This window comes from Tamandua tetradactyla, chromosome 8, assembly GCF_023851605.1.
Source record: "Tamandua tetradactyla isolate mTamTet1 chromosome 8, mTamTet1.pri, whole genome shotgun sequence".
Classification (NCBI taxonomy): Eukaryota; Metazoa; Chordata; class Mammalia; order Pilosa; family Myrmecophagidae; genus Tamandua; species Tamandua tetradactyla.
The window spans coordinates 12407426-12432383 of NC_135334.1; the positions used below are offsets into that span (position 1 = coordinate 12407426).

A 24958-nucleotide genomic window follows, 5' to 3' on the forward strand; every position below is an offset into this window, starting at 1 on the left:
TCCTCACCTCTAAAATGGAGGTAATGATAAAAGCTTGTCTCCAAGGGCTCAGATGAGGCCACAGAAGTGGCAGCAATGGAGTAGGAGCTAACAGATGTGTAGGATTTCGTTCAACTGACATTTTAACGGCATGACTCGTGCTGCCACGAAAGAGACAGTTTCTAATTCGTGGATATTTTCTCTGAACAAGACTCCACATCCATTCTCTGTAAGGAGAAATCTGCTTGTTGAGAAATAAAGGAGATGGGCAACTCCACCCCCACCCAGGGCCCTTCATTAAATGACGGTACAGGGGTGCAAGGCTAGTTCAGTGTTAGAATGCTCTTCTGCCATGCGGAAGACCCGAGTTCGATTCCCAGTCCGTGAACTTCCCTCCAAAACAAACAAACAACAGTCTCCAAATGGTGCTGCAATAACAGGATAGACATACAGAAAAAGAATAAAATGTGACCCCTAACATACAACACACACACACACGAAAAGGATGGTACAGAAGGTACACGTATAATTTCCCATGTAAAATTGAGCCTAGCCAATTTACTTACGTTGGATTGCACGATGTGCAAATACAGCTGTTTAAAAATGAACAGAGAGAAACAAGTGCTAGAGAATATGCGGAGAAAGAGATGTACCTATTCATTGTCAGCAGGGAAACCGAGAGGTGCAGCCCCTTGGAGGGCAGTGCGGTGGTTCCACAGGAGGCTGGGGGTGGGGTTGCCATCTGATCCTCCAACCCCATTGCTCAGTATATACCTGGAGGAACTGAGTGTGGAGACAGGAATGGACATTTGCCCACTGGTGTTTCTGGTGGCAGTGTTCGTGATTATGTTCACCACAATGGCTGGAGATGGCCTAAGGGTACATCAGTGAGGAATGGAAGGTGGAACAGTGGTGTGTATGTACAATGGACTACCGAGTGGCCACACGAAGGAATGGAGTTTTGAGGCATGCAACTAGGTGAATGAACCTTGAGGACAGTATGCTGAATGAAATGTCAGAAAGAAAAAGACAAGTATTATCGTGCCTCACTCATGTGGACTAACTATAATATATAAACTGAGAGAATTGAAGTTGGGAGCAGGGTTATCAGGTTGGGGCCTATTATAAAGGGTCCTAGATTATAAGCTATGATGGCAGTCATGTATATTCAAGAGTTTTAGCTTATTTCTAAATTCTGAGATACTGAGCCATTTGTGTATAATCTGGTCGTTCCCTGAAACTGTGAGTATTTATGTAATATCTGAGACTCAGAGTTAGAGAACTGAAGCTATGAAAGTCAGCATTACTCCATACAGCAACTGTTAAAACAGTTGAAAACGTGATCAGACTTTGACTAGGCACATGGATGAAGCTGAACTGGATAGGACTAAGGTAAATCAGAATACAGGGTAAAGGATGATATGGTTCGTATTTTAAAACTTCAACTTCTGTGTGAGATTCAAAATTTGTATTTTGGGTAGCACATTACCTTAAACTTGTACGTTCAGTTTAGTTCAACACCCTAAGTACATGAAATCTTGAATAGGGCATGAGATCTTGTTGGTTTGTTCAGGTTAATGTGATGGCCTGGTATATCCCAGAGTAATTTGGGCAGAGAATAAAAAAGTATTTACAAAGTGCCCTTGGGGGACTGAGGAGAAAGGAGGAAATATTCAACTTCTCCATCTGGGGAATTCTTGATATTCTCACAAGCAGTGGAGACAACTAATTCAGTAGACTGAGCCCTTGATCTTGGGGCTCACACCTATGAAATTTATTCCTGCAAAGGAGAAGCTAAGCCTATGGATAATTATGCCTAGGAGTCACCCCCCAGATAACCTCTTTTGTTGCTCAAATGTGGCCTCTCTCTCTAAACCAACTCAGCAGGTGAACTAGCTGCCCTCCTCCTTTGCCCTTCCAGGGGTATAAATATCCCTAGCAATGTGGGACAGGACTCTGGAGATGAGCCAACACCCAGCATCATGGGATGGTGAAAGTCTTCTTGATGAAAAGGGGTAAGAGAGAAATGACTCAAAATTAAGTTTCAGTGGCCAAGAGATTTCAAACAGAATCAAGAGGTTATCCTGGAGGTTATTCTTATGCATTATATAGATATCCCTTTTTAGTTTATAGTGTATTGGAATGGCTAGAGGGAAGTATCTGAAATTGTTGAATCCAGTAGCCTTGATTCTTGAAGACAATTCTTATAACTATACAGCTTTTACAATGTGATCGTATGATTGTGAAAACATTGTGTCTTATGCTCCTTTTATCCTGGGTATGGACAGATGAGTAAAAAAATAAGGATAAAAGATAAATAAATAATAGAAGGGATAAAGGGTAAAAAAAAATGGGTAGATTGAAATACTAGTAGTCAATGAGGGAGGGGTAAAGAGTATGGGATATGTGAGTTTTTTTCCTTTTTTCTTTTATTTCTTTTTCTGGAGTGATGCAAATGTTCTAAAAATGATCATGGTTATGAATACACAACTATGTGATGGTATTGTGAGTCATTGACTGTATACTTTGGATCGACTTTATGTGTGTGAAGTTTCTTAATATATATTTTTTTAAATTAAGCCTAGCCAAACCACTGAACCTAGATTTCTTTTGACCCCGAGCTCAGTGGCTGGAAATGCATGCAGGCCTCTATGCAAACAGAGACTGAGGCCACTGGGCACAAAAGCTCCAGGACCTGAGGACTCCTCACAAATTCGAGGAGGGAAGGCTCAGAGAAGCTGCTCGCTCTCTGCAGAGGTGCTGGGATCAGGTGCCCATAGCTGGGCTGGGACTCCCCCAAAATGCATCCACCCAATGAAGGTTTATGGAGCACCTACTATGTGCTGGGCTTCTCGGAGTCAGTGGTAAACAGGGAGCAGCCTGTGCTTTGGGCCTGTCCTCAGAGGGCTAAGCGGTAGTGGCCTGGTACTCTGCGCCTTGCTCAACCCTCCGGATATCTTGCTCCATGGTTTGTCTCAAGTTGCAAATGAAAGGACAGTGGTGATGTATCACACAAGTGTGAAGAGTGGGGTCTGTTTACTAGCATCACTAGGGATTTGCTAGGTCTTCTTGGGAAGCCTAGCAGGCCTCCAACTCAAAACCAGGGAAAGCAATCGGAGGTTCCCACGTCGGGGGAGAGGAGGTTCTGAGGAGAGAGCAGGGAACAGCAGTCAGCTCGGACAAAGTTCCCAGAGGCTCAGGTCTCTGCCCACCAGGGAATCCAGAAGGGGGGGGCTCCACTTCCCTGGAGCAGGCTGGCTCCTCTCCCTCCACCCCACCCCACCCCCACACAGTAAGGCCTCTGCTCCTTCTCTTCCTTCCCACACACCCTTGTGGATGGCTCCTCTCCCTCTATCCACTCACCCCTACCCCACCACCAAGGCTGTCAGGGCTTCCAGTGAAAACACTGAGATGCAGCTGGACCTGGGTTCAGATCCAAACCTATCAGCCATGTGCCATGGGCAAGTCACTTATCCTAGCTGAGTCCTGCCCTGTGTGGACAGATAACCACACTCACTGTATGAGCCTCTGTAGGATAATGTGGATCCAGGGTTTGGCACAGCCACCTCTTCCATGAAGTCTCCCCTGACCCTGTAGCAGCTTCAAGCTCTCCTTCCTCGGTCTAGCTTCACTCATTTGGTAACTACTTCCAGCCGCCTTGTAACATCTCTTTCAATGGACAGTTTTTGTGTATTATTATCTAACTCCTCTAAGAATATATATATATACACATACATTTTTTCCCTCCAATATATTGTAAGTGTCCACATGAAACTGTCCACTTAGACTATAAGCTCCTTCACATCAAGACCAGATCTTGTCATGTTTTGTGGCCTCCATGGTGGCTAGCACACAGTGGGTGCTAAACAAGTACAGACTGTATCTGAGGCAAATGGAGGGTCCCCAGGCAGCAGAGGAAACCCCTGCAGGAGTCAGAACCCATTCGGCTTTCTGAGGAATAGTCCATTCAAGTTCTCTGCACTGGGTGGAACTGGACTCTGCCCATCCTGGCACTCAATGAACTCTCCTTTCATCGAATGAATGAAATCCACTGCTGTCCCAGCTTATTGAGGTCAATGGCAGTGAGGCTGAGCCAGAAAAATAGTAGATCTGAAAAAAAAAACCCAACTCTTTTTGTTTGTGAATTTTAGAATGTCTTTGGAAATTGTGTTTATCTTCTCACTTTTGGTTGAACATTAAAGAGTTGATGTATAAAAAGTTCACCGCAAATTTTAAGAGCATCCATGTCCCAGGGGCACAGCTCAGCTCCCACTAGGGAGGTGGTAGAGGAAGCTGGGTGGGAATTTAAGATGTGTCACCAACAACCCACAAAACTGATGACGGTCCACTGTCAGGAAACCTAGTTGGACGCCACAGCTGTCATGCACCATGACCCTGACCTTGGGGATATAAAGGAGACCCCCACCCCCAGCCCCCCAGCCTATTGGGCCAGAAGGGGCCCTGGGCCAGTGTCTGGGAGTATCTGGGCCCCTGGAGGTTGATGAAATCTCAGAGAGTTGTGGCCTCCCTGGGCCTCAAGGCCTCATGTGAGAGCAGGCCAGATTAGTCCAGAGGCTCTCCAAGGCCCCTCTTGTAGATTTCATTGCTTCTAAACAGCAGCAAGTCTTCCTATGCTCCAGAGAATCAAATGAACCAGGGAAGGGGGGAAGACACATTTAAAGCCCGAGGAGCAGTCTAGCCATCAGCTCAAGTCAGCTGTCTTCATTTCTCTCCCCATCTAAAGGATGGAGGGTCCTTCACAGGCCCCTCTCTCTGGAGTGGTCTCTGGGTCAGGGTAGTGCTGTAGAGCAGATGGGGTAGCCGATATGGAGAAGCTGGGGAGAACTTATCCCCAATCCAGACTCTCTGAGGGAAAGCAAGTGGTCACTTCTTCCCATCCCAATACTTGGAATAAAAGCAATAGCTCCGAGAGTTTAGTATGTTGTAACACCTACTACGCGCCAGGTACTTTCTATGCATGGGACCGTTTGAGTCCCAAAACAACATTAGAATATAGTCATTCTAATATTTATTTTTACAAACAAGGAGACTGAGACTCCAGTTAAGATATTTGAACAAGGTCAAGCTGATAGTACCCAGCAGAGGTGAGGTTTGAACTCTGGTCAGTGAAGCCAAAGCCTTTACCCTTTCTACTAGGCTTCTCCCCTGTCCTCCATCTCTGGAAGACTCAGAAGTCAGGTGCAGGGAGAATGGAATCATGCTCTGCAGGTGAAGCACTCCAGGCCCACCACATCCTCTCCCTCTTGTCGGACTCATAGGGTGAAAAAACAGCCCAGTTTGCCCTGGCCTGAAGCACTTCCCCAGATCTGGACCTTCAGCACTAAAGCCAGTACAGTCTCAGTGAAACCAAGATGGTTGGTCAGCCTAGGCTGAGTAAGTGAATGCATTTTCAGAATACAGATATTATCAAGGGGCATTATCCAGTCCTTCTCTGAGTTGAAGAACAGCTTTAGGCCCGTCCCCAGCACAGCCCCAAAGGGCCAGGTCATAGAATCCCCTAGAACCTTCTTCTGCATCCAAGCTTCAGACTAAGACCAAGAGTGGCCAAGCTGGGGTGATCTCAGATTCGGGGGTTGCGGTAGTGACAGAAAGGAGTAGGTGCTCAGTAACTGAAGCCAATGAACCAGGTTCTGAATAGGTAGTGCTCCTAGCAAATGCTCACTACAACCCCATGTAAGGGGGATCACTAGCCTATTTTACAGACAGGACATCGACAATCTTGGAGAGCACTTAGGGCCTCTTCTCAGAAGTTCCCCAAACCTTAAAGTAGCCTGGATCCTGAGGGTCTTGTCCAGGTGGCTCCTTGCCCAAGCTAGGCACAATCCCATGAAGCAATCCCACAGGGACTGTTTCTGTGGGGGACCAAGGTCAGGCCTTGCCAGGTCCCCCTCCCAGCCCTCACTGGGCATCGGGCAGAGGACCTTACCCAAGTCTGTCCTCTCCAAATGCACACATCGCGGGAGGAGAGCATCCTACCTCGAGTCCCTAACCAGGCACTCCTAACCACTACTCATTTCCACATGAAGATGGAAAACCAAGAGGACCAAGCCTCTTTCCTGCTATCCAAATACTCCTGTTCTTTCAGACAGCACCTCTTCCAGGAAGTCATACCTGACTACTCCAGCCTGCAGTGAAACGTCCTCCTCTTCTTCACAGCTTATCTCATGCATTCCCGTCTTGTGCTATTATTTAACTTAATGGACAAGAGGGTGGGCTCTGGGGGAAGATCACCTGGGTTCAATCTTCCCCCCCTCCCCCTATATATTAGCTCCTGTGCCTCAGGAGGTAGGGTATCAGCCTCATAGACTGGTTATGAGAATGATATTAGTTAATACACATGAAATGTTTAGAACAGTGCCTGGTATGTAGCAAGAACTCAATACATGTTGGTATTATTTTAATGTGAAATTGTTGTCAGTAAATCATTGTCTCCCTAGTTCTTAAGAGTGCAGGACCAGAATCTGATTCTTCTCGGCATTCTCCATGTTAGGCAGATTCTCACCAGGTAATGCTGAATAATCACATCGCGTGGATTGACCTCTACAGCAGCCTGGCAGTTCATGCATTTTACTCCTTAGCGGTGGGGAGAGAAATGTGCCTGGCTGGCTGGCAGTGGTCAACCGCTGCCCCAAAATGTCTCACAGGTGAGATGAGCAGCAGCACCAGGGATCTTGGAATGAAATTATAGCCCCAGGAGCCAGATTCAAGGAAGCCCGAGTCCTCTGGCCATCCCTCCTGAAGTTAGGAACCCACAGAGCAAATCCTTCTTCCCCCAGGAGCGGTGCCACAGAAGAAAAGCCAGAGCCTCGCGGAATGAAACCTGGAGTCTGGAGTCTTCGCCTGGCTCTGCACCGTGTGATCTGCCACAAGCCCCTCAGACTCTCTCGGGGTCTCTGTTGACTCAGTTGATAAATGAGAGGGTTGCTTAAATCTAGTCATGTGGTCCCTTCCAATTTTGGTATCATGATTCCATTTCAGAGTAAGGAAAAGAGCAACTCTGAGTAAACCTAACTAGTCATTTCACCTAGCAAACAGCTCTCCTCATTCATTCATTCACTCCACAACATCCATTGGGCCAGTACTATATGCAAGCACTATTCTGAATGATAACAGAGGGACAAAAGAGACAAAATCTGATAAGAGCTCTGGAGAAAAGGAAGGGGGTGGTGTGTGGACAGAGCTTGGGATGGGAGAAAAGGGATTCTATTTTAGATAGAGCCTTCAGGGAATGCCTCATGGAGAGGATGACATTTGAGTGAAAACCTGAAAAAAGCAAGGGAGCAAACCACGCAGATATCTGGGGAAAGAATGTTCTAGGTAGTCAGGGAGGGGGTGGGAGGGGTAGGGAGGGTAGCAGGTGCAAAGGTCCTGAGGCGGGAACAGGTGTGACTTCTTTCACTTACAACAGGGAGGTCAGGAAGGACAGTGTGGCTACTTCGACTGATTGAGGAGTGAATTGAGGAGGTGGAGATTCAGCCAAAGTCATTCTCAGGACTTCGGCTTTTATTAAATGTATGACCCCAAATCATCTAAGCTTTAACATAAATGACTTTGACTCTGTTCATTTACATGACAAGAGGTACCTTATGCATTTGTTTATTCTCACCATCTTCTCCCCCGTCATGGGATCTGCAATTCATGTATGATTTTTATTATTATTACTTTCATTTTTAGATGGCAAAACTAAGGCTCAGAGATATTTGTTTCTCTCTCTAAGTCCAGAGTCAAACTTGACCCTGAAACATGGAAAAGGCTCAGTAAAAATCTGTTGCATGAATGCTACGAGCAGGGAGGACCCCAAGGCCTGGCTGAGGCCAGTGGGACCTGATCGACAATTGCAGAGGCCAGGCCATCACATGCCAGGCCCCAGGCTGCAACCATCCTGGATTAGGTGGGAAAGCGCATGTGGGAATGACAACGGCACATGGTAGGCACGCAGTTCTGCCCCACTGGCTCTGAGTCAGAATTAGAAAATCCATCAAGTGTTCAGGAATCCCAAAGGGAACCATCCATCATGCCCCAGCTGTGGGCACAGCCACAGAAAGCCGTCCTGCAGCCTCTCAGCACTTAACCACGGTTGTCATCACTCTGTGAGTGACGATGAGAGGGAGTGTGTATTTGTGTGTATACTCCGATTTTGAACTGATAAGAAACACATAGTCTGTGCCAACCCATCTTCTCCCCCACATATTATATGCAAGGTGCTGTGTAGGCGCTTTCATTTATGTTTACATAACGTACATAACACATCCTCATACATTCACTCATTTTGTCGTTTCCATGGTCCTGGCAGTTGGCACCGTTACCCCCATTTTCTGGATGAGGAAAGTGAAGTTAACTTTTTGTTTTTTTAGCTTTTTATTTTGAAATAATTTCAAACTTATAGGACAGTTGCAAAAATAATACAAGCCCCACACCGAGAACTCCTACACACCCCTACTCCACCCAGGCAGCGAGATCCACCAAATTTAACATGTCACGTTTTGTCGTAGCATTGTATCTGTCTATACATTTATCTGTTTGTCTATTTATCAATCCCTTTTTCTGAACATGTGAGAGTAGGTTATATGCATCACACTTCTTGAACACTAATAATTTCATGTACATTTCCTAGGAACAAGCATATTCACTTATGTAATCACCTCTAGAGACTGAAATATAAAGCTTACAGTCTATATTTCAACTTTTTTTCCTATGTCCCAATAATATCCCTTTGAGCCTTTTCCCCTTCTTTGCTAGATCCCATCCAGGATCACGTATTGCATTCAACAGTCATTGGCTCCTTAGCGTCTCTTTCTTTTTGTATTTAATCGTGGGAACATATATACAACATAAACCTCCCCATCTCAACCATTCCCAAGCATGCCATTCAGTGGGATTATGCACATTCACAGTACTGCTGTACCTTCACCACCTTCCATTACTAAAACTTTCCCATTTCCCCAAAGAGAAACACTACAACCATTATGCAATTAACTCCCCATCTCCACGCCCCACCTGGCAACATATACTCTACCTTCTGTCTCTCTGAGCTTGTATATTCTCCAATATTTTCTTTGCAATTACTATGTGGCTTAAATTTAACATTCAAATCTGTAACAACCTCATTTACTTTGACACCAACTTAACTTCAATAGTATTCACAAACTATGTACCTATAGCCCTCTGCCTGCCCTCCTTTATGTAGTTCTTGTCACAAATCGTATTTATGCATTATAAGGCCAAAACCACTGATTTATCATTACATTTTATGCCTTTTAGATCCTGTGGGAAATAAAAAGTGGAGTTACAAACCAAAAGTAAAATATAACTGGCATTTATATTTACCCATGTTGTTACCCTCGCTAGTAACCTTTATTTCTTCATGCAACTTTGATCTATTGTCTATTGTCCTTTCCTTTCAAACTGTAGAGCTCTCTTTAGCATCTCTTGTAGGGCTGGTCAATGGTGATGAACTCCTTCAGTTTTTCTTCAGCTGTCTTAATTCCTCCTTCATGTTTGAGAGACAGTGTTGCAAGATACAGAATTCTTGAGTGGCAATTTTTTGCTTTCAGCACTATATGTCTTTCCAGTTCCTTCTTGTCTCCATGGTTTCCAATGAGAAATCAGCATATAATGCTATTGAACTTCTCTTATTTGTGACACATTGTTTCTCTCTTGTGGATTTCAGAATTCTTTCTTTATCTTTGGCATTCAACAGTTTCATTATAATATGCTGTGGTATGGTTCTGTTTGGGTGTATGCTTTTTGAAGTTTGTAGAGTGTCTTGATATGTATATTCATGTCTTTTCTTAAATTTGGGATGTTTTCGGTCATTATTTCTTTGAATATTCTCTGTCCCCCTTTCTCTCTTTCTTCTCCTTCTGGGGCTCTTAGAATGCAAATATTGGTAAGCTTGATCAGGCTCTGTTCACTTTTCTTCATTCTTTCTCCATTCTGCTCCTCAAACTTAATGATTTCAGTTGTCTTACCTTCAAGTTCTCTTATTCTTTCTTCTGCTAGTTCCAATCTGTTGTTGAATCTCTCTGGGGAATTTTTAGTACCTGTTCCTGTGTTCTTCAACTCATTTGGTTCCTTTTAATAATTTCCATCTCTCTATTGATATTCTCTTTGGGTTCATTTATCACTTTCCCGATTCCCTTTATTTTTTGTCCATGTTTTTCTTTAACTCTTTGAGCAAATATAGGACCATTTTTTAAAAAGTGTTTGGAATTTCCCAGGTCTGATTTTCCTCACTGATGGTCTCTAATGCTCTAATTTTCTCCTTTGCCTAGGCCATTGCGTCCTGTTTCTTTGTATGTTTTGTAAACTTTTCTTGAAACCCAGACATTCTGATATTTAATGAGTTATCACTGGAATTTAGATTCTGAGGAATCTGTTCCTTAAGCTGTATCCAACTAGTTTTATAACAGAGCTTTCTTTGAATGCCAGAAGCTAACAAAAAAAAAGGCGGGGGTGGGGGGGAGAAAACCTCTTCACCAGTCTTTGCAGACTAACATGTCCAAGTGTACTCCTTCAGAACTTATCCATACAATGAGTTTAGAGAATTGCTTGAGACCAAATAATTTTTTTACTCATACATCTTGTCTTGAGCATGCACACGTGGCCCTAGGAATTTCTCCATTTACACTGCTCTCAATGTCCCCTCTTCCCTAGAAAACAGTTTTCTCATGGTCCAGGGCATCACACTGAATGTCCCACAGCTAGCAGTCCCTTGCCTCAGTGTTCTCTAGGGGAGTTTGGTGAAGCACCTTCTGTATACAAGGCATGTTCTGGGATAGTGAGTCCCTCAGGTCACCACCAGACAGATTGGGCCAGACATACACAATCTCAGTATGTGCATGAAGGTTGCTCTACTCCCTCCAGAACTGGGACCAGGAATTCACCTTGGGAGCACAGGCTGGCTCTGCACCAAGCCAGTGAAGGGAGCTAGCCAGGGTGATCCTCCTACAGCCTTTAGGTAGCTTTTTTCTTGATTTAGTGCTCACCCTGTCACTGCAGTCCTTTAACTTTTTTCAGGAGCTTTGAGAAAGATATTTCTGCCAGTTGTTGGTAGTTGTTCAAAGCTTCTGTGGGGGGAATAAAGCCCTGAAATGTCTCACTCTGGCTTCTTGATTGCGGAGGTTCCCTTGTCAAAGTGGGATCTTGTCAAAGTGGGATCAAGTTTCAACTATGCTATTTTGCTTCTGTAGCTCTATTTTGAGTGAGACAGATCCAGAGTAACTTTGTGCATACAACTGATCTGGATGATGGCCAGTCCAGTTTCGAGGCAAGGAGAAGTCCAAAATCAAGGTATCAGCAAGGCAGTGTTTTCACCTCAAAGTCTGTAACTTTCTGGCAATGGCTGCTGGCAATCCTTGGGGTTCCTTGGCTTGTATCCCTGCCTCGTGTCACATGGCATTGTTCAAGGTAAACTTTAAGGTCACACAGCTGAGCATTTGGATGGGCCAAGGCTCAAGTCCAAGATTTTGGCATCAAATTCAGAGTTTTGTTCTATAGTGCCCTTCCTCAAGCATCCTTCTTGACACAACACAATCTCATCAAAGATGAGCTATCCAAACCTTAGCCCTGTATCTGATACCAAGCTACATAAAAGGAACTAGAGCATGGGGCCAGTGGTGGGAGGAAGGGAGCGAGGTGGAAAAGAAGGGAACAAGAAATGCAGCCACTTTCTCCAAAATACACAACTCCCCAGAGCAGACAGTAAGCTATGCTAAAAAACCCTGAACGCAGAAATCACCCAGAACCCAGCTATGTGACCTCAGGAAAATTCTCTTAACCTCTCTGAGCCTTGTGATCCTTCTTGGGTTCATGGGAATGAAACAATAAGACAAAAGGGTGAAAGCTCTCCGTTCAGGGCCCAGCATGGAGTGGGCATACAGGAAGAAGTCCCTCTATGGCTTCTGTGCACTTTTGCCTGAGCAAGTCTCCAGAAATTTCAGAGCTCAGGAAAACACCTTCTCCTGCTTTCACCTTCGAGCTAGCTACAGAAGCCATTCTATTCCCTCTCCAGAGTCCCATTCTACCATGGTTAGGCCAGGGACACCAGTGTTAGGGCACTGAGCAAAAGGAGCACTGGGGAAGTTCCCCTCTTTCTTGCCAAGGTGTTTTCTGGGAACTAAGTTCTTCCTCCATTCTTCCCTTCCAAATCCAATAGCAATGACTGTAAAGCATTCCAGGAGACCAGATGTCCAGCTTGGAAAGGGACTTCCCTGACAATCTGGAAGTCAGCAGGAATTAGCAGGCCCCTCTTTCTGCCACTAAGAGGTTCCAATGAATGAGGCTCTGCCACAGACTCGTGTTCTGCCTAAGAAGAGCTTGGCCAATGCAAGAAACAAGTCACTTTCCCCAGGGACAAGTCCCAGGGAAGGCTGGGGGAATCCCACTGAGCTTTCTGGCTTTCCTCTGGAATGGTTCTCAGCAAGTAAGGCATGCCCCCAGGAGACCACCAGAAGCCACACTCTAGCTATCTAGAGAGGCAGAGGAGGAAGGGGGAGCCTGGCTCCCTGGAGTGTCCAGCAAGGGGCTCTCAACACGGCAGCAGTGCAAGGTCACCCACTGCCACATGGGCCACAGGGGAGCCACCTTCCAGAGCCCCCTTGCCATGCCCCTTCTGGGACTTTCCTGACTAACTTCTGTTCCCGTGACCTTGGGGGCAAATATAATCCTCCTTGGGACTGGAGGACTCAGAAGGGCCACTCTGTAGGTGCGCTCTCAGGCCACCTGCATACAAATAATTGAAGCCCTGCAGCCACTACATCTCCATCTTCTCATCCTTCAAGACGCACCCCAGGTCCCACCACTTCCAGGAAACATTCCCCAAACACATCGTGCCCAATGGCCTGGGCCACCCACTTAAGCATTTCTAGCCCACGGAGTCATAGGTCTGGAAGGGACCTTGGAGATAAAATAATCTAATCTTCATGCTGTACAAAATGAGAAAGCTGAGACCCAAAGAATTTAAGAGACTTGCCAAAGGTCAGGCCGCTTATTCTCAGTCTGTGTGCATTTGCTTGTCTCCCCACCAGGGTTTTGAAGCTCCTAAAGGAGAGGGCCTCTGAGTCCCACACAACACATTAGTGGGCATTAATTAAATAGTGAGCTCAGACCACACATGGTGACCAATGGAGGGTTCAACAAGGAGAACTCAAGAGTGAGAAAAAGTACTTGTCCCCTGGGCCCTCTGGGCCCACAGTGGGGATCTCTCTGGGGTTCTTCTCCCTGCCCCTGACCTGGTACAGAACTAACAATCCACACAGAGGATAGGTTCACCTGAGAAATAGCAGGGACAACTCCCTGAGAGGAGGGACCAAACGCTGTGCACCCTTGTACCCCAAAGCCTAGAACAGGACTTGAAGGTGCTCAAAAGAATCATACTGCTGAAGTGATAACATTTAGAGGGAGCTCTAGAGTGGGACTCACTCCCTTACTCTGCCACAAACCCACGTGCTACCCTGAAAGCAAGGGTTACTCAGCCCCACCCTTTGACTAATCAGAGCCAGGCCTCATCTGTAATTAGCTGACTGTACCTTGGCATCTGTCAGGATTCTGGGCTGAGTGTGAGCTCTGAGAACTGTCCCCTCATCAGGGCTCCCCATCCAGCTACCAGCATGGGTCCCAGATGAAAGGGGAAATAGCTGTTTTCAGCTCTGCTCTCCACCAGCCCACCTAGACACCCCCCCCCCCCCGCCCCTAATCCTACCTCTACCACTTGATGCTGTCCAGCCCAGCCCCCACCTGTGACTGCAGGCTTTGTGGGAGTAAAATATGGATCCTTTTCTAGGTTTCGGTTTCCATAACAGCCAGTAGCTCTGCCCAAGTATTTGCCAAACAAAGTAAGGGTGCCGCGGACAATGATCTCAGCTAGTTTCTTTAAAGATATTCCCAGTGGAGCTCAGGGCAAAGCAGCTCTCAGAACTCAGCAAGGTGCTCAGTTTGTCTCCAAAAGATAAAAGAAAGCACCATCGGAGTGAAAGGTAGACCTGGGCTACCCCAGTGAGTGTGCTCCCTGAACTGGCAGATGCATCTGTTTTCCCTTCCCGGATCTGCCACTTATGAGCAGAGCCTCAGTTCCCCTCACTTGTAAAACAATATAAGAATACTCATTTTAACTGCTTCACAAAGTCGTGAGACTCTAACGAGAGAGTTTATGAGGAGATGCTTTATCAGGAAAGAAAACTAAATTTTCATAATAAGCTTCAAACTAGCTTCCCTGGTGTTTACTTCTAGAACTTTCACAATAATCCTGTGTGCTCAGTATTATTATTATTATTCTCATTTTTAGCTGGAAAAGAACTGATCCTCAGAGAGGTTACGTGATATGCTTGAGGACACACAGCTCTCTAGTAGTAGAACTGGCATCCGAACCCAGAAACTGACTCGAAAGCCTATGCTCTTTCCCTCAACACCACACTTGTCTCAACAAGGAGAGCAAAAGAGGACAGTGACTCTCCAAATTGAAAACCGTGCCCTCATAGAAAAACCCCTATTACTAGGACCCATTCACTTGCCTCAGGGAGGCCATCAGGGAAGTCAAAGCCCAAGCCCTCTGTGGCATTCTTGAGACCCTAAAACAGAAGGACAGGCCAGGGACCAAGTCCCGGCAGCTTCTGCCTTTGCATCTGGGAGCTGTTGCAAGTCTGTGCTTGGTTTTGTCATGGTGGTGTTTGTTGCAATGATTAAAGCCATCCAATTGGTAGGAGACACAGAATCATGGAACTTTTTGCAGAAGGGACCTCGGAAAGCAAATTCGAGCTGTTTGTTGGCTAAGTGAGAAAACTGGTATTGAGAAGGTGTCCCCTGTTGAAGGTCACACCCAGTTGGCAGAGCCTAGACAAGAATCGGTGGTCCTCAACTCTGGTCCATACCCTGGCTCTTTCCACCCCACGTGACCTCACTGACATCCAGTCAGCCTCAGGACCCCTGAAGGGAAAAGGGCCAGAGGTGGTGCCTGTCATCTCTGCTCTCTTGGCTTGGGAAACGCAGGGATGTTAGGTAAGACAGTTGTGTGGTAGCCAGGAATGAAATTAATCGGCTTGCTTCATGCATTAGGTCATTCGCCTACCTTCTACCCATTGAGAAGGCAACACAGAAAAGCCCGCACTGTGAAAAAGAGGTCAATCCCCACAGGTGGTCCTTCTGACATGACAATGGCCCATTCTGGCCAGCTAGAAGGGTCTGAGGGGCTGGCTCCCTCATTCAAGTTCAGGCTGGTCCCCAGCAATCCCTGATGACACCAGAGCATCAAGACCTGCAGACTGGCACATTCCACCGTCCCCTCCAGCCCCACTGGCAAAGCCGTCCACTCCCCTAACTCTCAGCTGAGAGCTCACCTCCTCTCAGAAGTCTGCCTTGATCAACCCCACTCTGGCCTGATGACTATCCCATCCCACTTCTGCCTCCTCTGTATAACAATTGGCTGTCTTTTTTCACATCATCTCTACTGTGTCTTTATGTAATTTCCCATGCATTGGGTCTCTCTCTACACTCAAAACTGTACATTCCTCGAGGGCAGGGGCCTTGCCTCCATGCAGACTGGCCATTTGTTCATAGTTTGCTGGTGCTGGTGACCTGTGAAAGGGCCCAAACTGTGTGTTGGGGAAACAAGAAGGAAGGGGAAAGAGGGAGTCATATAATCCACCCAACGGATCATTGGCTCCAGAGTAACATGTGAAGGGCTGTGCCAGACCCTGTGGTAGGTGCTTTACAAATGCCTCTCTCCACTGAATCTTTGCAACAATCCTATGAGCCATGTACTTTTATCCCTCAACTTGTAAAGTGTAAGATGGGGAAACTGGGATCAAAGACGGTAAGCATCTTGTTCAAATCCATACAATTAGTAAATAGCAGAGCTAAATGAAGTTGTATCTGATGCTAAAGCCTATTCTCTTTCCACTTGACCATATCAAGAAAACCTCTTGGTCATATGTATGTTTTTGCTGCTGTATTCCCAATGCCTAAGACTGTGCCAACCACTACAGATATTTGTTAGTGAAGCAAAAGAGAAACGAATGTACATCTCGCTAGCAAGTCAGGATAAGGGCTCATGGTGCCAGGTTACTGGGCTCTATTTCCAGGAATCTTGAAAAACTACTTGCTCCCTCTCTTCACCCAATATATTAAGTTTCCTCCAAAGGCTACATGGAGAGTGGCTGGGTTCACTGGGAGTAGAAAGGGGGTGGGAGTGCAAGGGTAAGCTGAACACAAAAGCCTAGGTCCTCATAAGACTGATTTAAGCTGTCTCATCACTCTGTGGCCTGCTGATCTGGGCCTCTCTGGGCTCATCTGGAATTGACCCCTCCCCCTCACTCCTCCCCCACTGGGCACTCCACTGCCTTGACTGAGCTGTCCTGAAATTGGCCATGTTCCTATTAAGCAGAGAAACCAACAGTTACACCACCCACTCCGGCCCCATCTGAACCCTCAAGAGTCTGCTGGGGCCCCAGGGCCAGCTGCTTTTCTCCACATTCCAGCCAAAAATAATACAAGAACGGAGCTGTTTGGTGGAGACTTAATCTAATCTTCATTGCTTCAGTTTTAAAATATCCTGCCCGGTTTCAGGTTTCTTATTACGTACAGAGATGTGTTTTTAGTGAGATAGGTCTTAGTAGAAACGTCCTTCTTATAATTAGAAACCCAGGCAGTCCAAGCCTGTGCTGAGGCCTCCAAGTCAAATAGCAGATGCCCCTGAAGATGGCACGGCTGCAGCAAGCTCTTCCCAAGAGCCACTTTCTAGCATGAGATGAGCTGAGGGCTTAGATCCCTTCACTCCTGGAGGTTCTAGAAGGACCGTGCTCTCCAACTGTCAAGCACTCTCTCAGCAAAACTGACATCTCATATCTTCCTCCTCCCCCTCCCCCACTACCCCCTTTCCCTTTACTCCTACCCCCAACCGAAATGGAGATTATGATAGTGCCTGTAACTGCTGGCAATTATCCCAAGACCCACTGAACGGTGGGTTGGGAGGGGCTGGGATGGGAAGATTTATGTTAAATATACATTTCTACAATCTATCAAAAAAGAAAGAGAAACTAAAGAGAGAATGGCAATTAAATGCAATACATGCTGCTAAGAGTGGAGGAGAAAAGGCTCAAAAGGACATTATTGGAACATGAGAAAAATTGGAATTTAGACTGTAAGCTTTACATCAATGTTAAATTTCCTGAACTTGAAAACTGTACTTAAGGTGGTTACATGAGTGAATAACCTTGGTTATAGAAAATGTACCTAGAAGTGTTATGTTTTCAAGGAGTATGATATATGCAACTTGCTCTCAAATCTTTAGAAAATAGTTGAGATACATGATAGATACAGATAGATGGATGATAGAATAATACAGCAAAGGTGGTAAATTGTTAAAGTTGATGGATCTAGGGCAGACACATTTCGTCCAAAAGGGTTAAAAGAAAAATTGATGGATCTGTGTATCTGAGCCACGGGTGTATGTTGTTCTCTATATGGGGCTTATATTATTTTTGCAAAATAAAAAGGTTTTGAGCCATGTCTCCAGTATCAGGATAGCCTCTAAAAACAAGGGACTAGAACAGAGGGAATCTATGTAGAAGAGCCCTACATGCTGGCTGAGTGCTGGGTGAAACACCTTGGGCTTTCTGGCCTAGAATCTGCTTTGATCTGCCAGTACGGGACAGCTAAGTGAGGTGCTGGCTGCAGCTAACTCGGGACCAGCACCCATCCGCCAAGCAGACCAGATGTCACACACCAGTCAGGGTTCAGGTCTCTTCTTCCCAAGGACATAAAGAGGAGGGGCTGAGTTTCCATCAAGTCAGATTCTACATTCATCTGATGCATGAAAGCTATTCCAAGTAGCACCACTGGGAAAACATTGGTTCCCCGGCTCAGCCTTTTAATTGCCCCTCCTGATAGAGTGCAGGTAGTTTTTAGAATCACAGCATAGTTTTCAAATTCTAGGAGGCAAAGAAATGTGGGAGTTGAGCCCCTTCGCCAAACTCTAAGAAGGCCTGAGAGTTGTGGAGAAAGGTTCTGGGGCCCCGGCAGGCAAAGAAAACACACCAAAGATTCTGACTTTTCTGGCTGCCAGGAAGCCTTCCAGCTCCCATTTCCTTTATTGGTGAGCCCTGTGTGGGATTTCTGCCCCTTCCTCACAACTTAATGAAGAATGAATGTGATGCATTCCACATTACAGATGAAGAAACCACAGTTCAAGAACTAAATGATCCACTGGTATCATATGGCCAGTAGTAACAGGGTATAAAACTGTCAGTTCCCCAATTTTCAGTCTAAACACTAGTTCAGTGTGTGATCTGTCAGCCTTAGCTCATCTCTCAACCACGTCCCTTTCTCCTTCCTCCCTTTGCCACAAGCTGCTAGATTTAATTAAATTAGCAGATCCCCAATACAACACAAACTAGCCATACAGCCCAGACAGAACCCAGAGAATACAGCTCCTCCTCCCTCTAAATTCCACTTCTCAATACAATTCTGTCTTCAATAAGTCACGGATCTCATGTAAAGTGTTTTATAGAAAGGATGTGTGGCTAAAACCAAGACTAATGGAGATGCCTGATGAATTCATTCCTCTGTGGCATCATTTTCACCCTCCCCATACTCCAATCTGCATTTTGTTTGATCTAGACACTTGGCTTCGCATGCCGTCACCTCTAGCAATTGCATCACACATTTATATATATCTTCGTGCATCACAGTCCTTGTGCCACACAGCATAGGAAACAAGAAACTTATAACAGCATTTCTCACTCTCCCCGAACGAATTTAGAAAATGTGCTCCAGATTTTTTAAAAATCAGGAATGAAGAGCCTGAAATTGGAGATAGAATTTCAGAAGGGGCAGGCTAAATAAATAGCAAGAAAATCTTCCAACATGTTGTAAGCCTATAAATTTTATTGGTTGTTTCTTTAATAAAAACAAATTCGATTGCTAACAACACGGTCTTATTAAAACCTCTAACATTTAAAAATCTAATTTGCCCCTACTCTGCTGCTGTTTATGTTGCATATTGCATTCATGCAGGGTAAGGAAGTCAGGTTGATTGGTTTGATTTGATTCCTAAACCAGGCTAATAGAGACCCCTTTAAAACAGAACCTTTTTGCTTTCTAGGCGTGCCTTGGTCTCTAATGAGTTACAGCCGTAGGTTGAAGATGGCCATGGCAGAAAGAAATTTAACACACACTCTGATGCACCCATAAACATCAAGAGTAAGACAGAAGAGGTATGTTTCCAGTTAAGCTAGAACTCCATGAATTCAGGATTCTCCACTCGCAAGACAGTAATTCTCCTTATTTCATCACTAACTTACTTCAAATGTGTTTATACAATTTATTGCTACTGAACTTCCAGGCAACTGGTGTAGAGTTAATGAAACCCAGCTTGGAGAAGCTTTAAGCTTTGAACAAGTAACCACAGTTTAAATGGTTATGACATGTGGTCAAAGCCACAGCCCAGCCCCATTGCAGTTTCTGTGTTAGGCCCTAGTCAAAAACCTTGTCGTCTCGCCTTTTGTGCCAAATAGATTGAAAAGAGGAAAAGAACTAAAAAATGGTCTGCCCTGTTCCCAAGGGTTCCCAGCCCTTCTTCCAGCCATTTTAACATATTTATCTCACTAAATGCAAGACAAAGCCCCTCCCCCAATTCGGAGTAAATATTTTAGTTGCCGTTTGACTTGCCAGCTGAGGTTGAAATCCAGTTTGGATTTAATTGAGCAGGGTCAGGCCCACATAACAATGTTGGAGGAAGGGGGCTGGGGAAAGGCACCAAGCAACATTAAAAGCAGCAGAATCTGTGAAAAAGCCCAGAGGAACATATAGGAGCGTACAGATGAAATCAAACTGGAAAAGAAGTAAACTCATTTTTCTGAAACACTTGGACATTAACTTTTATTAATCTTCATTGTTACGGCCTCCTCCCACAAGCTCTGTCCACCTGGGGGTTCCAGAAAGCTCCCTCTTTTTTAACAGGCCCATTTGGGGAGAGTAAAGGGGAGGTACTGGATTTGCCACCGCCTGGCAATAAAAGCCCCCCTTTGAAAGTAGCACTTTCATTAACTTAAAGCAATCTATAGACTTAAAAGCAGAGAGTAGTAAACTCTCAGAAAAGATCATAAAACAGCCAGTCTCAAGTTGGGTACACTTCAGTGCAATTTGCACAAGGCATTTTACTGTGTCCGATGGATGGCCGGGCCCATCTCCCTCCAGTTACCCCCTGCCCTTATTCTAAGCAGCTTCTCTGTGTCTTGGTATTCATGCCTTTCCCGCTCACAAAGGGGAGGCGGTGACCGGGGTGTCTCCGTGGGGTCACGGCTCCCTCCTCCCTCAGACTCTCGGTGGGAGAGCGAGAGCACGAATTCCAACCCCGCGAAACAGCGGCCTTCGAGCTCCACCGCCGCGCAGGGGTGAGGGGCGGCCGCAGCCACTCGTGGGTCCTGTGTCTTCTGCGTCCGGGAGGGGCCGTCTGGCTACCGGGCGAGGGACGCAGGGGATCGGAGGTGAGCTCAAGATTGCTAGGAAGAAATGTCATACCTCCCCCCACACACACACTACCCACTCAGTTTCCCTACTCGTCCTGGGGGATAACCTCTTTCCCGGTGGGGACCTTTCTCGAACTGCCGGGTTAGGCCTTAGCTTGGGGTTCAGCTCGAGTGGGACATCAGGAGTCTAGAAACGAGAGATCCCCCTTCTCTCAAGGTCCTGGGGCCTCAGGAAAACCAGAATGGAGGGAAAAGCAGGAGGGCAAGGGGCTGGGGCTTGGGGTAAGATATCGTGTGTGTTTGAACACCATCATTTTCTCAGATTTGGGGAAAGGAAGTCTCCTAAATCTGCCCCAATTAGGAGGCTTTTGACTTGCCCCAGCTGGAGAACATCTGACATCCGAAAAGTCAACAATAAGCTGAAGGAGTCCCAGGACAAGTGAAGTGAGTGTCGGGGACCTCGGCTGCCCAGCTTCCCCGATGGAACACAGCACGAGTGGCCTGGCCCGTGGCTCCTGGGACTGACCCGGGAGGGATGCAAACTGCGGCTCGGGTCCGGGCTCCCGGGTTTGAAATCGCCCCTGCCCTCAGCTGCGGTCTCGACTCCTAAAGCCCAACGGCTCAGTACGGATACGGCACCCGGAGACTAGCGCCACCCGATCGCAGGCGACGGCCCCTGCGGGCCAACCGCAAACGCGCCACCTGCGCTGCGCCCACAGTCCCCAAGGGGCTTCCGGAGTCGCGAAGCCGCCTAGGTTGGATGCTCGGATCCACTCCGAGCCCTTCGAGGCTGCTCAGTCGCTTCGTCAACAACGTCCCTTCGATTTGCCCACTTCCCGGGATCTCTCTTAGAACCCGGGTCGCGCGTGCCCCAGGTCCTCTCCTCCAGATGGAGGTTTGGGGAGAAACAGCAGAAATCCAGGGCTCACCGGCCATGGCTGGGATCAACTACTTCCATCGCCTCCCTAAACGTATCTCCACCCGCGGTCCGGACCCGCGCGCACGACCCTCCCCAAATATCGACGGACTCAACCCCGCGTGAAGAGCCGTAATCCGTGGCAGAATCCTAAAATCGCCAACCAACCCCGGGCACCCAGCTCCTACCTCCAGCTGTGTGTTGTGAGGGGCTTAGATTCGATCCTGCTTCTGAAACAGCCTCCATTCCTGTAACCCAAACTCTAGCCTGGCCCTAAAGCCCAGCCCTAATTCAGGGCTACTCCACAACTCCCGCCCCCTACCCCCAATCCTAGCCGGGCTCTCTTCGCCGCGCGGGAACCCGGGGCTCTCCGGCTAAGATCCCGGGGAAAGGACCGCCCGGTTCGCTCATTTCGTCCTCTGGGCGGGGAGCCGGGAGAGCTCCGCAAGCCAAAGCAGAGAGAAACGCAAACTTTGCGCGCCAGCTCCGGGACTCTGCCCCATCCCACCCACCCCCTCCTCAACTTGCTGTTCTTGAGGCGCCTTATGCGCCTCTCTTTACGAACTCATCCCCTAGTTCTCGAGCCAGGAGGGCTCCCGACTCCCAAGCTTGGGCCCCAGGCCCCTACGCCTCCCGCCACCTCACCAAAACCCTCCACGGACCGCAGAAAGTAGGTGATTCGAACAAATTCCCGCTCCTCCCGGGGCTAGAGACCCTGAGTATGACCCCTCAGATCCCGGCTACCCTGACCCACACAGCCCGTGGACCGGGGCCCCCACTGATCGGCCTGCAAAACCTCCCTCGCCCCGGCTCCCCAGGCCCAGCAGAGTACGGCCGCGGTTCCTTGCCTCCAATCACCCGGCCCCAGCCTAGGGCTGTTCGCGTTTCCAGCCGCCCGAAGGCAGCTCCAGGCTGGTGCGCGGAGCCGGCACACGCCCGAAGTAAACCCGAAGCCGGGAGAAAGCCAGCCTAAGAGCCGGCCCGCGGAGAGCCCAGCCGGGAGTCGCCCGCACCCAGCTGCGCGCTCTGCCAGCCACGCTGGTCCCTATTCTCGGGGTCCCGGGCGCTCCCGACTCTCGGCTCCCTGCCGGCCAGGCTACTGCTTCCTGGGCCCGCGGCAGTCCGTGTCCTCAAGCCGGCTCCTCGCCCCCGCGGACAAAGCGCGCTCCGCCCGGGCCGGAACGGGCTAGGCAGCGGCGGCGCCGAGGTAAGCCAGACCCGGCCGGGACTCGGGGACAGCACGGCCCTCGCCGCCTCCTGCCCGGCCTCGCCGCGGCTCCGCTGCTTTCTCGGCTCTCCGGGCGCTTTACCCTGCTCCTCTCTGCTCACTCCCGCTGTCTCTCTCTGCTCCCTGCCTCCCTCCTCCCTGCTGCCTCCCTCTCTCTCCTCCCTGCTGCCTCCCTCTCTGCCTCTCTCCTCCTTGCCCTGTCGCAATGAATAATACTCTGGCTTGGGGACCGGAATAAAACACACGCGCTCTGAGGCAGCCGCCCGCAGCAGCAGCCGCCGCCGCCGCGCCGCCTGCAAAAGCGTCTCTGACATGGAAATGAATGACAGCTTACCTGATGCCAATCTTCATCAGACTGACACCGGCGTGACAACACAGCCTATACTTCCCAGCACTGCTCGGGACGTCAGCGGCACAGGGACCCGCCCCCCGGAGCACCCCCCCCCCTCACACACCTCCCCTCTCCCCACTCCCCTTCTCCTCTCCACCCACCCCCACCCCCACCCAGTCCCGGCCCTGGCCGCTTCCAAGTCTGAGGAGCCGCTGGAGTGTCTCCCTCTACTGGAGGCTTTTCTAAGACTCCAGGCGCGGGCCTGCTCCTGCAGACCGGGCGGCAGAATCGCGCTGGAGACTAGGCTCCAAAAGTGAGGGTGCAGGAATGCAGCCGACCCCCAAGTACCTCTTGGAGCATTGCCCCACACCCGGGTGCCGAGCCCTTCTCAGCAAACAGCTGAGGCAGAGTTTCAAGACATTCCTGTGCTGAGGGGACAGAGACAAGGTGAAATTTTCTGAGGACCCCAAGAGAACTCCCCAGAAATTATGGAACTTAAACCTGGCAAGGAATCCTTTCCCCCACCACCACTCCTCCCCCCAATTCCTGCCTGGCTGGCCTCATTTTTATGATTGCATTTGAATAATTCTCATTACCCTGGCCCCAGAAAAGGTGCTCAGATGACACTCTGGTTAGTTATTCCTATCCTCGAGAGCTTTTTCTGCTGTGGGCTTCCTAGGGCGATTAGTTCACAGAGGGGGGTGGGGTGGGGGAAAGAGCATAATGGGGTTGGGGCAGAGGGAGAGATAAAAGGGGGTAGAGACTTTGTCAGTAAATCCCCTCTTTTGCAAATGGCAGGCAAGCCTGTTCCAAGCTATGAGCTATTATCTTCCTAAAAAGTCCTTGGTAAACTCGATGAGTTTCCAGAGTTCTGGAGATTGGGAATGCTGTAATATATAAAAGGAGTGACCAGCTGGGATGCTTCAACCTGGGCTTGAGTCTGGGCCTGGGGGTGGGGGAGGCTCCATCTACTTCTGGGAGGAACCTGGCTCCTTACCTAATTGCCTTCTGCAGACCAGTGTAAGCACGCGTAGTAGTCATACAGCAAGGATTGCAGTCCTAGCATGTGCCAGGTGTCAGCATGCGGCCACCTACTGGTGCAGGCTGACTTGCTTCCACAACTTGGCACATGCCCCTCGGTGTAGATGGACAAGTCTGCTGCCTGCTCCCCTCTCCCCGTGGAGAAGCCCTTTCAGCCACAGTCCAACAGCAATTGATCCCCTGACCCCGGATCAGGCAGGGGGCCTGCATAAAACCCAGACAAAGAAACTGATTTTAGCAAGGAAAGCAGAAGAATGTGGAACCCAGGCGGACCAGGTTTTCAGTAAAGAATCTGACCCAAGAAGTTGAAGCCTCCCTTAGGGGCGCCAGGTCACTCCTCATCTGTTTCAGTCCTGCTGGGCAAGGATGGGAACTATTAGCATTCCAGAGCTCCCAGGAGGCAACCGAAATCTCCTTTGTATCACACCCCAGATGCACTAACTACTATTTGGTCAAATTCTTCCCGTACCTCAAACTCACCCTCCAAAGATGCCTGTGGAAGAAAATCTTCAGCTGAATCCTCTCACCTTCACGTAGAACCTCCAAAGACTTCTCTAGGTGGATTTATGTCACCCTAGCCTCTGATCTGTGGTCAGAGACTCTGTCTGCTGACAGCGTAATCGCTATTATATATTATACATTGTATAATAATATAATAATAATGAATGCACTTGCCCTTTTTATGTAGTACAGAAGCCGGCCGATTCTCCAACCCAGAGGCTGGAGGTCAGGCTGCAACAAACTCTCAGAGGGAAGCCCTCTTCAGATGTAGGAGGGGGGAGGGGAGATTCATTTACCCCTGCCCAGGACCCCTGGGGGGAGGGCTTTCTCTCTTTTCCAAGGCTTTAGTGAGTTACTATGGCCTGCAGAATCGGAGGGGAGATTCATGCTGAATGTAAATACTTAACCCCATCAGAGAGGTGTCACTGAGCTGTAAATAGTACTGCAGGCAAGAGCCATGCATCACTGGCTCACACTTG

The 24958-nt window shown here is 48.1% G+C and overlaps 1 protein-coding gene across 11 annotated transcripts in view; it reads right to left on the reverse strand.

The window, feature by feature from the left end:
• PKNOX2 (PBX/knotted 1 homeobox 2) overlaps positions 1-23031 on the reverse strand; it is a 269249-nt gene extending 246218 nt beyond the window's left edge. For 4 of the 11 annotated variants that reach the window (XM_077112537.1, XM_077112544.1, XM_077112530.1 and 1 more), the window contains exon 1: positions 22941-23031. The gene's annotated coding sequence lies outside the window, so the exon portion shown is untranslated. Of the gene's footprint in view, positions 1-21566; positions 21832-22940 lie in introns of those variants that run through there. The other 7 variants (XM_077112535.1, XM_077112539.1, XM_077112532.1 and 4 more) reach the window with 5 other exon arrangements.
• Positions 23032-24958: the final 1927 nt, after the last annotated feature.